Below are 15680 nucleotides of genomic sequence, written 5' to 3'. Positions count from 1 at the left end.
CCTTCAAGCTTCCAGGTGCCACAGCACTCCCCGGTGCCAGCTGTGGAAGCTGCTTGCAGTATGCCTGGTCCAGCCATGGCCTCACTGGAGTGGCTGCCCATGCTGGTGCCTGGAGCTACCCACCCCACCACACCCAGCACCCCTGGCTTTGCACAGTGGCCTGACCTCACGGTCGCATGCTCACATTCTCCTCTCCACTCCACTCGCCCTTGGCAGGCATGGGATCCAGGCGAGTAGCGTAAGCCAAGTGGGCCCAGCAGGCCCGAGCAATCCTTGGGCAAAGGCATCACTGGTCATAGAGGTTTCCGGCTGGCAAATCGATACCCCAAGGATCTTGTGACAACAGCGAAGAGTAAACACAGTATAACACTTTGCCAGATTAACAAAAAACCTTAAACTAAAAGCCTATGTACCTCAGTTCCTTCTATTAATATACAGTACACTAAGACTCATTTTGAACAAAAAAATTACAAGGCATACTAAAAGTAAAAAATTAAAATAAAAATCAGTTTGAAGAGACAAAGTATCAAAAGCAGCAAAAAGACATTAAGGTATGGCAGATACTCTGGAATTTTCAGGCTGGAAATTTAAAATAATTATGATTAATATGCTAAGGACTCTAATGGAAAGACAGGTGGGTAATGTAAGAAAACAGATGGGAACTCTAAAAAAGAAGCAAAAAGGAATAAAACAATATAAGATCAGTGAGATATACTTTGAATTACAAAAAGAAAACCAACAAATCTAAAAATTTTTATTTTCATAAAGGGTTAAAAAATGTATAAACCCTGACAAGGGATTAAAGAAAAAAGTCAAAATAATCAATATCAGCAATGTAAAGGAAATCCTCACTCCATATCCTGGAAACACAGACATAATTATATAGGAAAATTATGCTAATAAATTCGGTATTACACAAAATAAAAAAGTGCCAAGAAAAACAGAGCTTAACAAATCAAGAAAACAAGAAATCTCAATTGCCTCATGTCTCATAAAAATTGTCTCTGCATTGAAAATTATATTTATAAACATATTCTATGCTGATTCCTAAAGTAATGAACTTTCTGTAGAATGAGAATGAAATAACACCAATCTTTAATAAGTTCTTCCACATAATAGAATTAGTAAAAATACTTTCCAAAATGTTTCATGTGACCCTTATAAGCTTTATACTACAATGACAAGACTATTATAAGAAAATAAAAGAGGCCAGGTGCAGTGGCTCATGCCTGTAATCTAAGCACTTTGGGAGACCAAGACGGGCAGATCACCTCAGGTCAGGAGTTCAAGACCAGCCTGGCCAACATGCAGAAAGCCTATCTCTACTAAAAACATAAAAATGAGCTGGGTGTGGTGGCACACGCCTGTAATCCCAGCTACTTGGGAGGCTAAGGCACGAGAATTGCTTGAACCCAGCAGGCGGAGGTTGCAGTGAGCCAAGATCACACCACTGCACTCCAGCCTGGATGAAAGGGTGAGACTCTGTCTCAAAAAAGGAAAAAAAAAAAAATAGAAAAACAGAGATTTATATCCCTCAGAAAAACACATTGGCCACACCTGGAAAGAACAGCAACAACAACGTATGTTTGACCAACAGAAACCAAAGATACTTCAAGTACATAAGCCTATAAATAAACTGGGTAGAATTAAAACATAAATTATTTTTGGTTTGTTGTATTGAAATAGAACTACTTTAACAAAGCAGAGGACATGATTTTGTAAGCACCATAATATATACAAATAAACCATATGACAAAATTTACCATTTAATTTTTTTAGAAACTCAGAAACGTTAGTAAATATCGTAATTAGTGGTGAAATATTTACATCATCACCTTGAGATCATAAAAGAGATAAGAATGTCTACTATAATAAGTTCTATTCAACATTTTACGTAGGTCATAGCCAGAACATTAAATGCAAGAAAAAATATGCATAAAGATTGAAAGAAACAAAATAAAACCTCCTCTATTCACAGATCAAATGATTATGTTTCCAGGTTATTGAAAAGCAGTCTATAAGTAATAGAGATTTTTTTTTTGTTAATTTTTAAATTCTGTGAGTACACCGTAGGTGTATATATTTATGAGGTCTGTGAGATGTTTTGATACAGGCGTACAATATGTAATAATCACATCAGTGAAAATGGGGTATCCATCACTTCAAGCATTTATCCTTTGTGTTACAAACAATCCAATTGTACTCTTTTAGTTAACAGTGTACAATTCAACTATTATTTTATATATATCTCGCTTCTTGGCCTTTTGGCTAAGATCAAGTGTACTATATATAGTTACCCTGTTGTGCTATCAAATACTAGTCTTATTCATTCTTTTTATTTTTATTGTTGTATCCATTTACCATCCTCCCTTCCCCTCTCCACCCTCCATTACCCTTTGCAGTCTCTAGTAACCATCATTCCACTCCCTGTGTTCATGAGTTCAATTGTTTTAATCATCAGCTCCCACAAATAACTGAAAACATGCGAAATTTATCTTTCTCTGCTTGCTTTATTTCACTTAACATAAAGACCTCAGGTTAGTGAGTTCTTCAAGACAACTGAATTCCACACTTAAGCCCAAACACATTTTTTTCTGAGAATTGTAATTTTTTAAAAAAAAATTTAATTTATTATTATTATTATTATTATTTTGAGAAGTGGTCTCGCTCTGTCTCCCAGGCTGGAGTGCAGTGGCATGGTCTCAGCTCACTGCAACCTTCACCTCCCGGGTTCAAGCAATTCTCATGCTTCAGCCTACTGAGTAGCTGGGACTACAGGTGTGCGCCACCACACCCGACTAATTTTTCTATTTTTAGTAGAGATGGGATTTTGCCATGTTGGCCAGCCTGGTCTTGAACTCCTGACCTCAAATGATCCACTTGCCTCAGTCTCCCAGAGTGCTGGGATTACATGCATGAGCCACCGCGCTAGGCCTGAGAACAGTAATTCTTACTAACCTTTTTATACACATCATAAGAATGGAACAAAAACCCTGACAACACAAGGTCTTATTTTAAAGATTTGTTTTTAGATACTTATAAGCTAAAATTCAAAAGTCATTATAACCCTAAACTTTGTTGTCATTTTTTCTGATATCATGGCAACAAAGGCACCTGACTATATGAGTAACTTCAAAATAAAGCTGATATTAAATCCTAGTGAAACAACTACAACAACAAAAATTCATTGTGGCTATTTTACTTATGGCCTCTAGGATAATGATTTCGCTGACTAATTAAAGGTCAGGTATTTATAAATCTTTCACTACTATATTAGATTACTTTCTCAACATAATTATTTATGGAAGAGCTTGGGCAGGAATAGAAAGGAGAGATACAGTGGCAAACAAGACACTTGGTGAGGGGGGATGAACATTAACATTATCTTCATTGTGGTGATGGTTTCATAAATATATACATATCTCAAAACATGACATTAAAGTGGTTCAGTTTATTTAAATCAATTATATTTCACTGAAATTACTAAAAATTGTGTGGATGCATCAAAACATGGGCATAAAATAAAATTCATGCCATTCACGCAAAAGAGGAAATCTTGACAATTTAAGATCTGGAAACACACTTCACAAAATTGGAAAGTAAAGCAGGGATATAAACCAAAACTTCAAATAAAAATAAAAATTATTATTATTTAATCAAACCTAAGAAATATTAAATATAAAGTGGTAGACAATACTAAAAGGTGTTTTTTTTTAAAAGAAAAAAATGATAAATCCCGTCAAGAGTGATCAAAATCAAAGAATACCACCACCACCATCACCACCACCCCAACAGGAATATAAAAGGATCCTCGCCATGAATCCTGGAGATACATATATCACATTATAATCAAATTCATGACAATAAAATATAAATTATTATATCACACAAAAAACACCACTTAACAAACAGATAAATTGGGAAATCTTCATAATTCTTTATTAAACAAAATGCATCTATATTGGTCCTCGTGCCTAAATTCCTGATCTTTTCCATGTAACTGAGAAAGATATTATCAATCTTACACAACCTCTTCTGTAGGAAAATAACTGTCAAAACACTCCCAAATGTATTATGAGGCCCCTATAAAGTTTATACTGAACTGACAAGAACATTATACATAAAGAATATCAACAGATTTTTGTTGTTGTTTTTGTTTGATTTTATGTTTTTTGTTTTTGAGACAGGGTCTCTCTCTGTCACCCAGGCTGGAGTGCAGTGGAGCCATTATAGCTCACTGTGACCTCGAACTGCTGGGCTCAAGCGATCCTCTCACCTCAGCCTCCCAATTAGCTGGGACTACAGGCACACGACACGACATCCAGCTAATTCTTTAGTGTTGGGATTACAGATGTGAGCCATCACATCCAGCCATATAAAAGGTTTTTATGCCTCATGACAAAATGCAAACAGTGAATAAATAAATAAAATGTAAAACTTATGTCTTACAAACAGAACAAAGATACTTCAACCACGATACCCTGTGAACAAAATGTGTTTCATCCAAGAAAGAATTTTTGTTGTCTTATCATCATGAAATCAAGTCATTTTGGCAGACAAAGGAGTAAAATCATGTCACTATCACAATTAAGAGAAATCTTTTTATGGAATTTATTATTCATTTATGACTTTCCAAAACTCACAAAACTGCAGCAAGTATCATACCTATTAATGAACTACTAAAACCTCCCCCTGAAATAAGAAAAGAGGTAAGAATGCCTACTATCACCAGATCTATTCAACCTTTTCTGGAGGTTATAGCTAGGATAATAGTGCCAAAAAAAAAAAAGAAAAAGAAAAAAGAAAAAGAAAAAAACAAGGCATAAAGATTGGAAAGGAAAAAATTTCCAAAAATGCAGATATTAGCCTTTCACACTTCATGATTGGCAATGAAGTGTGTGTATGAGCAGATATGCATATAAATATTAACACACCTGATGTATTTATACACATGTGTAGGAATGTGAAATAAACTTTGCTTTCTTTTTTTATCAATAATACAACTTGGACATATCTTCTGCAAGTACATAATGAACTACCTGATTGGGTATAAAGCTACATAACAGTCATAGTATAAACACAATATAATTTACTTAAAAATCAATCTTTTGTCATTTTTAACCAAATTTTTATGTATCTTTGTAGACTATCATCCTAGAAAGAAAATTACTGTTTTTAAGGGCAGGGAAATTTTAAAATTTGCTTTAAAATGCCCATTTATTTTCCAAAAACCTAGTATCATTTTTTTCCTCCCTCAAAAATTTGGTATCAAGATAAAAAGAATAATTTAGTATTTAACATACTAATTATCAATCATATTTAATATAACTGAATCAGACATCTATGATTGCACAGCCTCTGCAGCAATCAGCCTGTGAAGCCAAAATACAGAGTCTGCAGCAATAGGCCTCAAACAGTGAGGACCTGGTCAATAACTGTCGACGTCCCTAATTTTTGTCCCCGCTTCTAACCTAGGACCAATCAGAAGAACCCCAAAATGTTCCCCTACCAGTCATTTAGTATGGTCACACTTCTAGTTAGCATACCACCAGCTTTCACATGCCAACGACTTTGGATTGGCACATATCTGAAGCTTTCCCTTTTTTCCACCATAAGCTTTAATATTCCCATAAGGGAAGCTTCTCAACTTCCTTGCCAGCCTTTGAGTCTCTACCAAATACAAGAGATAGTGGCTGGCTCCCTTGTTATAGCAAGCTCTGAATAAATAGCTTTTTCTTATTCTCATTTGGACAGTCTTCACTTATTTCCAAAATTGTTTGATGCATTTTACTATCCCGTTTGTTAGTCTATTATTTCATAAATATTTGAAATACCAAAATATTATACATGAAGCCTATTGTATACATTTATTCTTGTTATATATATACACACACATGCATATATAGCCTATTAAGAATATTAATATTCCAATATGTATTATATTAATATAAATCATCTTAGATTATATAACATACCTACCAAACTTGAATGTTATTGCATGTTATAACTACTATAGACATAAAATATTTTGTTTTAAGTAAAATGTGTCACTTCATTTATTGTTTAACATGAATTTTATCTGTTCTCATACAATTTCTCATATATGTCAAAATTTGCATCAAATTAATTACTGAAATAAAACGCTGTTTTGATATTTTGCATGGGAAAGTGCATAACATTTTAATTTATATATAATGAGTGCAGATATTTGTGTATATTTTAATGAGAAATAAAAGTTGGTTATGTTGGCTTTTGCCAAACATTTTTTTCATGAGACTTATTTTGTTTTTCTTTTGCTTTGCTTTGTTGCTACTGTCAATCCACAAATTATTTTTTCTTATATAAATGGAAAAATTTTGATTGATAAAATTTATAGCTATATTATAGTATAACTCCATTATTATTAAAATAGCTATAAAACTTTTCAAGTATTACATTAGTAAACATTATAACATTTATTACATCTCACATAGATTGAACATCTGTCAAATATAAAGAATATTAGTGAAGTATATAATTACATGCCCCCAAAAATTCTGAAAAAGAATGTATATTACCTATAAAGAACGATGATTTAAATGATGGCTGCCTTTTCAAAAAAATCTTTGGATAAATGAAGAAGATGGAGAAGTAACTTTCTAATTCTGAAATAAAAAAGAATTCTTGATCTACCAAAATTATTCTTCCCAGCTCATAGTGAAATAAGACAGAGGCACATAAAAAAAAGCCTTCAAATTGTCCCTGTCCAAGCAATAATACATCATGCTGCAGGAGGGGGAAAAAATCTGAAGGGAAAAAACACCTTAGTAGAAAACTATGGGCCGGGCGCGGTGGCTCAAGCCTGTAATCCCAGCACTTTGGGAGGCCGACACGGGCGTATCACAAGGCCAGGAGATCGAGACCATCCTGGCTAACACAGTGAAACCCCGTCTCTACTAAAAAAATACAAAAAACTAGCCGGGCGAGGTGGCAGGTGCCTGTAGTCCCAGCTACTCGAGAGGCTGAGGCAGGAGAATGGCGTGAAGCCGAGAGGCGGAGCTTGCAGTGAGCTGAGATCCGGCCACTGCACTCCAGCCTGGGCAACAGAGCTAGACTCCGTCTCAAAAAAAAAAAAAAAAAAAAGAAAACTATGGAACGGAGAGAAGAGCACCAGGTAGGGAAAATATATAGATAAATACAAAATACTACTTTTTTCCTATGATTTCTTTTTAAAAAGCTGATTCCTTGATGTAAAAATCATAAATAGCATTTTAAATGTAAAATACATAATTTCCAAAATATATCAAACCTGAAAGTTTAAGTTCTGTGCACTGTGAATAAATAATATATTTAATTAAGACTTGAAACTATAAAAATCCTAGAAGAACACCTAGGAAAAACTCTTCAGGACAGTGGCCTATGCAAAGAATTTATGGCTAGGAAAATAAAAGCAAATGCAACAAAAACAAAAATAGAAAAATGGGACTTAATTAAACTGAAAAGCTTTGCCACAGCAAAAGAAATGATAAACAGAGTAAACAGACAACCTAAGGAATGGGAGAAAATATTTGTAAAGTATGCATCTGACAGAATACTAATACCTAGAATCTACAAGGCACTCAAACAACTCAATAAGAAAAAGCAAATAAGGCCATTAAAAAATGGACACATGACAGGAGCAGACACTTCTCAAAAGAAGACATACAAGCAACCAAAAAGCATGTAAAAAATGTTCGACATCCCTAATCATCAGAGAAATGCAAATTAAAACCACAATGAAACACCATCACACAGCAGTCAGAACGGCTATTATTAAAAAGTGAAAACACAATAGATGTTAGCAAGGATGCAGAGAAAATGGAATGCTTATACACTGCTGGTGGGAATGTAAGTTTGTACAACCTCCATGGAAAACACTACAGAGATCTCTCAAAGAACCAAAAATAGAACTACCATGTGACCCAGCAACTTCACTATCTACCCAAAGGAAAAGGAATTGTTATAGCAAAAAGACATGTACATGCATATGTTTATTGCAGCACTATTCACAATAGCAAAGTAATGGAATCAACCCAAGTGTCTTCTCACTTGTAAATGGGAGCTAACCAATGGGTACACATAGACAGGCAGAGGGGAAAATAAGGACACTGGGGACTCCAAAAGTGGGCAAGGTGGAGGGGGGAGTATGGATTGAAAAACTATTGGGTACAATGTTCCCTATTCAAGTGACAGGCACACTAGAAGCACAAAACCCGCCACTGTGCAATATATCCATGTAACAAATCGGCACACATATGCTCTGAATCTATTAAAAAAGAAATAGATTATACCTAGCACTGTATCACTAAAAAATATCTAAATAAATATACAAACACATTAATGTATATACATTGGATTTAGTTGTAAATAAATACACACATTTGATACATGATTACAAATACACATATAAAAGTAATTGAAGAAAATGGGCAAACATAAATTATATGTAATCAACTTAAGCTTTTTAAAAAATATTTAAATAAAATATTAGACAAAAGAGCAAAAAGCAAGGGAGAATAGATTCATCCTATTGTGAAGCTTCATATACATAAATTGGCACTATCTTAACTGTAAGTAGACCAAGGTAAGTAAAAGATTCACATGCCAATCCCTAGGGTAACCAGCAAACACAATACAAATAGGTGTAGGTAATATTCTAGCCATTACTGAAACATAATTACCACAAAATGTATCTTCCGTAGTATACTCCATATTTACTTGTCTGTTTTCCATTAGGCTGTACCTCAATAATGTACCTGTATTTACATACCTAGCACATGTAAGAAACCAAAGATCATTTAGACAACCAATAAAATAACTAAATTGGAGTATACTAACCATATTATGAGAGAAAAGACACACTCTTCAGGAGGATTATCTGCCTTAAAAGATGTTTTAGTCTTATTGACATAAAGAATGGATTGGCTGGGCACAGTGGCTCACTCCTGTAATCCCAGCACTTTGGGAGGCTGAGGCGGGCGGATTGCCCGAGCTCAGGAGTTCGTGACCAGCCTGGGGAATACAGTGAAACTCTATCTTTACTAAAATACAAAAAAAAAAAAAAAAAAAAAAAAAAAAAAAAATTAGCTGGGCCTGGTGGCATGTGCCTGTAATCCCAGCTACTTGGGAGGCTGAGGTAGGAGAATTGCTTGAATCCGGGAGGCAGAGGTTGCAATGAGCCGAGATTGTGCCACTGCACTCCAGCCTGGGTGACAGAGTAAGACTCCATCTCAAACAACAACAACAAAAAGGACCAACTAGCTATACAATGAAAAACAATTAAAATTAAAACATATTCCAAAAAAAACAGTATATGTAGGGATGTCTGCTTCCATGGTAATGCAGCCAGTTTAGCTCAACCATCCTACTGAGAAAAACTAGGAAAGCTGGAAGATATTAAACACATTGTAGGTACCACAAGTCCAAAGAAACAAGCTGAGACTGAATCTCAGAAGAGAAGCCCACGTGGTGAGACCCAACTTTGGTACCATTTTCTCCACAAGCTTTTTGGTGATTTGAAGAAGATGACTGAGAAACTAAAATACTTACAACAAAGTTGAGGCTGAAAAGCCAAGCAGCTGATCAGGATTTCCAGCAGAATAACCAGTCCAAGGGACACAAATTGGGTCTATGGCCCACCCTGGCAGAAATGATGTGGTGGTAAACAACAGCAGTGAATTTGACATCCTTAAGAGGCTATACTCAAACTGTCAATATGACCCTGTAATAGAAAACTACTCACAAATCTGAGACCCAGCTTCAAAAGACTAAATAAATACCTAACTGCCTCCCAAAAGCAAAATAAAATGCTCCATGCAGGAAGATAAAATCACCCAGAACCAGGTGCAGTGGTTCACACCTGTAACCCCAGCACTTTGGGAGGCTGAGGTGGGAGGACTGCTTGAGACCAGAAGTTCGAGACCAGCCTGGGCAATATAGGGAGACCCCATCTCAACAAAACTTTAACAAATTAGTTGGGCGTGGTGGCACATGCCTGTAATTCTAGCAGCACGGGAGGCTGAAATGGCAAAATCACATGAGCCCAGGAGTTTGAGGCTGCAATGAGCTATAATTGTGTTGCTACATTCCAGCCTGGGCGACAGAGTACTTTGCCTCAAAAAAAAAAAAAAAAAAAAAAACCCCACCCAGAACCTCCAATTATCACCGTAATACTATAATCTTCTTTCTTTCTCTCTTTCTTTCCTTTCTCTTTCTTTCCTTCCCTCCTCTTTCTTTCCTTCCCTCTTTCCTTCCTTCCCTTTCTTTCTCTTTCTTTCCTTCCTTCCTTCTTTCCTTCCTTCCCTCTTTCCTTCCTTCCTTCTTTCTTTTGTTTGTTTCTTTCTTTTTCTTTCTTTCTCTTTCTTTCTTTCTCTCTCTCTTTCTCTCTTTCTTTTTCTTTCTTTCCTTTTTTCTTTTTATTTGAGACAGGGTCTCACTCTGTTGCCCAGGCTGGAGTACAGAGGCGCGATCTCGGCTCACTGCAACCTCTGCCTCCCAGGTTCAAGTGACTGTCCTGCCTCAACCTCCTGAGTAGCTGGGAGTACAGATGAATGCCACCACGCCCAGATATATATATATATATAAAATAAAAAATATATATATATTTGTATTTTTACTGGAGACTTGGTTTCACCATGTTGGCCAGGCGGGGTCCCCAATTACTAGCCACAAGTGATCCACCTGCCTCAACCTCCCATATTTCACATATAAATTCCTACATGTGGCCAGGAGTGGTGGCTGAAGCCTATAATCCCAACACTTTGAGAGGCTGAGGCTGGCGGATGGCTTGAGCCCAGGAGTTCAAGACCAGCCTGGACAACATGAGAAAACCTCGTCTCTACAAAAAATATAAAGAAAAAAATGAGCTGGACATGGTGGCAGGCGCCTGTAATCCCAGCTACTCTGCAGACTGTGGGAGGCTCTCTTGAGCCCAGGAGGCAGAGGTTGCAGTAAGCCGTGATTGCACCACTGCACTCCAGCCTGGGTGACAGAGGGAGACCCTGTCTCAAATATATATATATAGCTACTTGCAATTCAAAATATATATGCAATATATTAATGAGAAGAAAAGGATTAGTATCCGGCTAGTGAACCATTTTCTCCATTTACTGGGAATGCCTGGGACAGAAAGAACAATGACTTGACCCATGCAATTTAACGTGGCACTGAGATACCATTACACACTAAAGAGAAGGTTACAATAAAAAATACTGACCCTATCAACTGCTGGCAAAGATGTAAAGCAACTTTGCAGCTCATACACTACTGGTAGGGTGTAAAATCGTACAATTAACATTACAAAACACTTTGATATTTTCTAAAATATCTGAAAGATACTCATATCATGTGACTCAACCATTCCATTCATTGATGCATATACAATAAAAATGAAGATGGATATGTGCACAAAAATGTGTATAAAAATATTCAGAGCATGGAAAATGAGGGAGCCTTGGGAAGAACCAGAAACAGGGGAATCTTAAGGGTGCACATAAAAGCTGGATGGTGGATGAATATGTCCCCTATCTTAATTGTGGTGATGGTTTCACAAATATATGGGTATCTTGAAACACATTATTTTAAAGTTGTGTAGTTTATCTTATGCCTAAAATAAACTATACCTATAGCTAAAACTGTTAAGAATGTGTGGAATGCACCAACATGTGTCTAAACATTTTAGTATTAAAAGCAAAAACGGAAATCCTGGTAATTTAAAATCTGGTAGACTACTTCAAAATTTGGGAACAAAATATTTGATTTAATCCAAAAGAATGCTTGAGATAAAAGAATAAAATTAGAATCAGTTAACAAAATTCAAGAAAAAAATCAACAAATTCAAAAGTTGCTTTGTTTTTAGTTTTTTCTTTTGTAAAGGTTAAAAAAATTATAAATCTTGAGAAGACTGATCAAGTTATAAAAAGGAAGACACATATTATCAGCTCCAGGAATGTACAGTGTGAATCATCATTACAGATGTTCCAGATGCTTATATAGTATTTGAAGTTATAAAAAAGACAAAATTCCAGAAAAATACAGGTTTAAAAAGCAAGAAATTAAGGAAAATCTCATTTATCCTATATGTATTAAAGTCAGTTCATAATGAAAATCCACAGTTTAACACCCGGTTTTGTAAACCTTTCCATAAATTTCAGAAAAAAATAATACTAATCATGCACAACCTCTTTCACATAATAAATACTTTCCACAAAATGTTGAGTGAAATCCCTATAAATGTTACACTAAACTGATGAAGATATTATAATAAAGGACAGTCAATGGTTGATATGGATCCTGACAAAATAAGACAAAAAATCATCATGTTTGACAAATGGAATCCAAAAACACTTTCAATTATAATACCCCATGAACAAACTGAGCTTAACACAATATTGAATTACTATTGCTTTAACGCACTGAAATATAATCTCCTTAACAAAGGACCAAAATCATGTCACTGTAACAACAAATATAGAGAAACCATTTGGCAAATTTACCATCCAGTTATGATTATTAAAAAATGACTCAGAAAACTATGGGAAATATCATATTAAGTGATGTAATAATCAAAACCTCATCCTGAGATCGGGATTGAGACATGAATTCCTACTGTTACCATTTCTATCCAGCTTTTCATGGAGTTCATAACCAGGTCAATAACGCAGGGAAATGTTAAAAAATGCATGACGATTGGAAAGGAAGAAATAAACCCATCCTTATTTATAGATTTTATGTTTATGTACCAGAGTATCTAAAAGCAGTCTATAGGTAATACATTAGAATTAATAACAGCATTTAGCAAGACTGCTGGATTCCATATAGTTAAAGCTCAACACATTTTTCTGAGAATAGCAATTCTCACTAAATACTTTATGAGAAATGCCATGAAAACCCTACATAACAAGGTTATAGTTTTAAAGTATTTTTCCATATAGTGTTCAGATCAAAATTGAGAGGATTTTAACCCTATTGTTGTCATTTTTTTCTGATATCATAGCAACAGGGCCCCACGAATATTAAACAAACTCTAGCTTACAATGGACATTTACTCCTAGTGGGACAATAAAAGATCTTTTTTTTACAACTTTTATTATGGCCTTTAGTTTAATGATTTCACTAGTTAGAGGTCAGCTTCTTCTAAATGGTTCACAACTAAATTAAATTATTTCTCCACAAAAATTTTATTTACTTTTTTCATTACGTCTCTCCTTTATAACTTTGTTTTAATTATGGCTTTAAGCATAACTACTTACATGTACTATAATATATTAAAAACAAAAACAGGTCCTCCAAAATAATCATTAGTAATAATATGCTGTCATGTGACTGGTTTTTTTTCCTTTATTAGTTACAAATAAGATGTCCTCTCAGTGTAAAATTTTGAAAAAAAGCAGATATGTATCTTTTCACAGAAGTAATCAAGATTAACAGTGAAGTGTGTAACTTAACAAACATGCATAACAATATATATTTACATGAATAATACATTTATGTACCTGTGAAAACATGAACAAATTATAATCTGCTTGCTGTTTTATTAGCAATATGTCTTGGCGATATCTTCTGTAATTATCAAATATCTGCCTGAGTATAAAATCTGCATAGCATTTATTGTATGAACACAGTTTACTCTATTAAAAATAGCTGTTCTGCCTTTTTGTATCCATACTTATATGCACACTGAGAAGTCCTGTCAGATATAATCATAAAAGGGCAATTGCTGTGGAAAAGAGTAGACAGATTAAAATACTGTTAAAAAAGAAATTAATTTCCAAAATAGCACTATTTTATACTCCCTTCAAAATCTGGTATCATTGGATATAAAAATGACATTTTATTGTTTAATTTCTGCTTAGTATTAAAGATTATAATTGCCAAAAAAGTTATTATTGTGTTTATCATATATGCATTTTAATAACACTATTTGTTAAAAAGCATACCACTTCATACTTATAATACCAAAATCATTACATATCATGTATATATAAATATATATGCATAAACTCGTTACTTTCACCTATATCCTATATATTCTTTGTTCCTGAATTAGTTCTGATATGCATCCTACGTAAATCATTTCACCAATAGAACATGTTTTCCCAAGAATGTTATTGTCTATTTTGTAATTATAGTAGACATAAAATATTTGCGGTAGGTAACACAACTGTCATTTCTTGATTTTTTATCAAGAGTTTGTTACAATTTCTCATCCTGTTCAACAGTAGTATCACATCAACAATTACAACAATTAATTTAGATACTTTGCTTGTGACTGTGCTAAATTGTTTTAATATGTATATAGTTAATCTATACAGATATTTTAATGTTTTAATGAGAAATAAAAAAGTTTGGCTTTTGTTATTTTTCATGTGTACTTTTTTGTCTTTTGCTTTGCTTTATTGTTGTCAATCAAATAAATTATCCTTTTTATTTACCCATATAGAAAAATTTGGATCAAATTGCTATTGAAAATGGGTATTGAAACCTTAATGTATTTTATTAGTAAGGTATATATTAGGCATCTATATAAAATATACAGTACATTAGTGTAGAGTACAAAATCAAAATTCCATAATTCCATAAGAATTAAAGATATATTACCTCTCTAGGTAAGATGAATTCAAAATTCCATAATTCCGTAAGAATTAAAGATACATTACCTCTCTAGGAAAGGTGAACTAAAGATGGCTGCCTTCGCAACAGAATCTGTGGAGTGCCCGAAAAACCGAAGCAGAATATTTTCAAGGCTGAAAGACAAAAAAAAAAAAAAAGTCAATAGAATTCTAAATGTAGCAACATTTTCCTTTCCAAAGTGGGAATAAAATAAGACGTGTCCACATAAGCCCACCTGCGACAATTTGGCACTGGGCTACCCGTAATTTCAGTTGCTGCCGGAAGTTCTACAGGCGGAGGGAAGTGGCTTGCGATGGAAACCGAGAACGTCTGGAATGCCAGAAGAGCACTGTGATGCAGGGCCAAGGTGGGCGCCCTCTGCTGGTGGGGAACAGTAATGTCAGTTGGTTGGAATTTCAGCCTGGGAATTTATGTAGTATCGCAACTGTTGCAGTGTATTGATTACAAAAGCATCACTAAGCTTGGTCCAAAATCCAGGTAGGGGCCATAAACGCAATCCTTTAAAGGAAGATGTATCAAAGAATATGTGGATGTGTTTTCAAAGTGCCACAGATAAAAATCCAAAAGAGGAATTTAAATGGAATAATAAGAAACATTCAATAAACACAAAAGTAGGTGCAAAAGAAGAAAGGGAAAAACAAAAGAGATAAGAAAAACAGGAAAAAATGACAGGATGATCAACTTTAAAACAAAGTATATTAATAATAATACTGAATTTAAAAAGTCAGGAGGGGTGATTACACAATTTCATAGTAAAGATTTGGAAGGTAACAGTTACTTTCATTGTATTGGATCGTGTTGATAATTTCATGAATATATGCATATGACAAATTGTATCACATTGCACATTTTAAAGTTGAGCAGTTTATTGTATGTCAATTATACATTGTTAAGTCTGTTTTCAAATGTGCGAGATGCCCCTCAACACACATCTAAAGAAAAGTTACCCCATTAAATGCAAAGGAGAAAATTCTGGAAAATGTAGGCCCTGATTATTCATCACAAGAATGTGGCAAAATGGTAATGTAAAA

General features: G+C 34.5%; 1 long non-coding RNA gene across 1 annotated transcript in view; it reads right to left on the bottom strand.

The window, feature by feature from the left end:
- LOC139360721 (uncharacterized) overlaps nucleotides 1-14919 on the bottom strand; it is a 135382-nt gene extending 120463 nt beyond the window's left edge. The window contains exons 1-2 of the long non-coding RNA XR_011618201.1: nucleotides 14864-14919; nucleotides 14676-14762 (exon numbers count right to left, since the gene is read on the bottom strand). This is a non-coding gene — a long non-coding RNA (uncharacterized lncRNA). The remainder of the gene's footprint in view (nucleotides 1-14675; nucleotides 14763-14863) is intronic.
- Between the last annotated feature and the right edge of the window lie 761 nt (nucleotides 14920-15680).

Source organism: Macaca nemestrina, chromosome X (genome assembly GCF_043159975.1).
Source record: "Macaca nemestrina isolate mMacNem1 chromosome X, mMacNem.hap1, whole genome shotgun sequence".
Classification (NCBI taxonomy): domain Eukaryota; kingdom Metazoa; phylum Chordata; class Mammalia; order Primates; family Cercopithecidae; genus Macaca; species Macaca nemestrina.
This window is presented reverse-complemented; position numbering and strand designations above follow the sequence as displayed.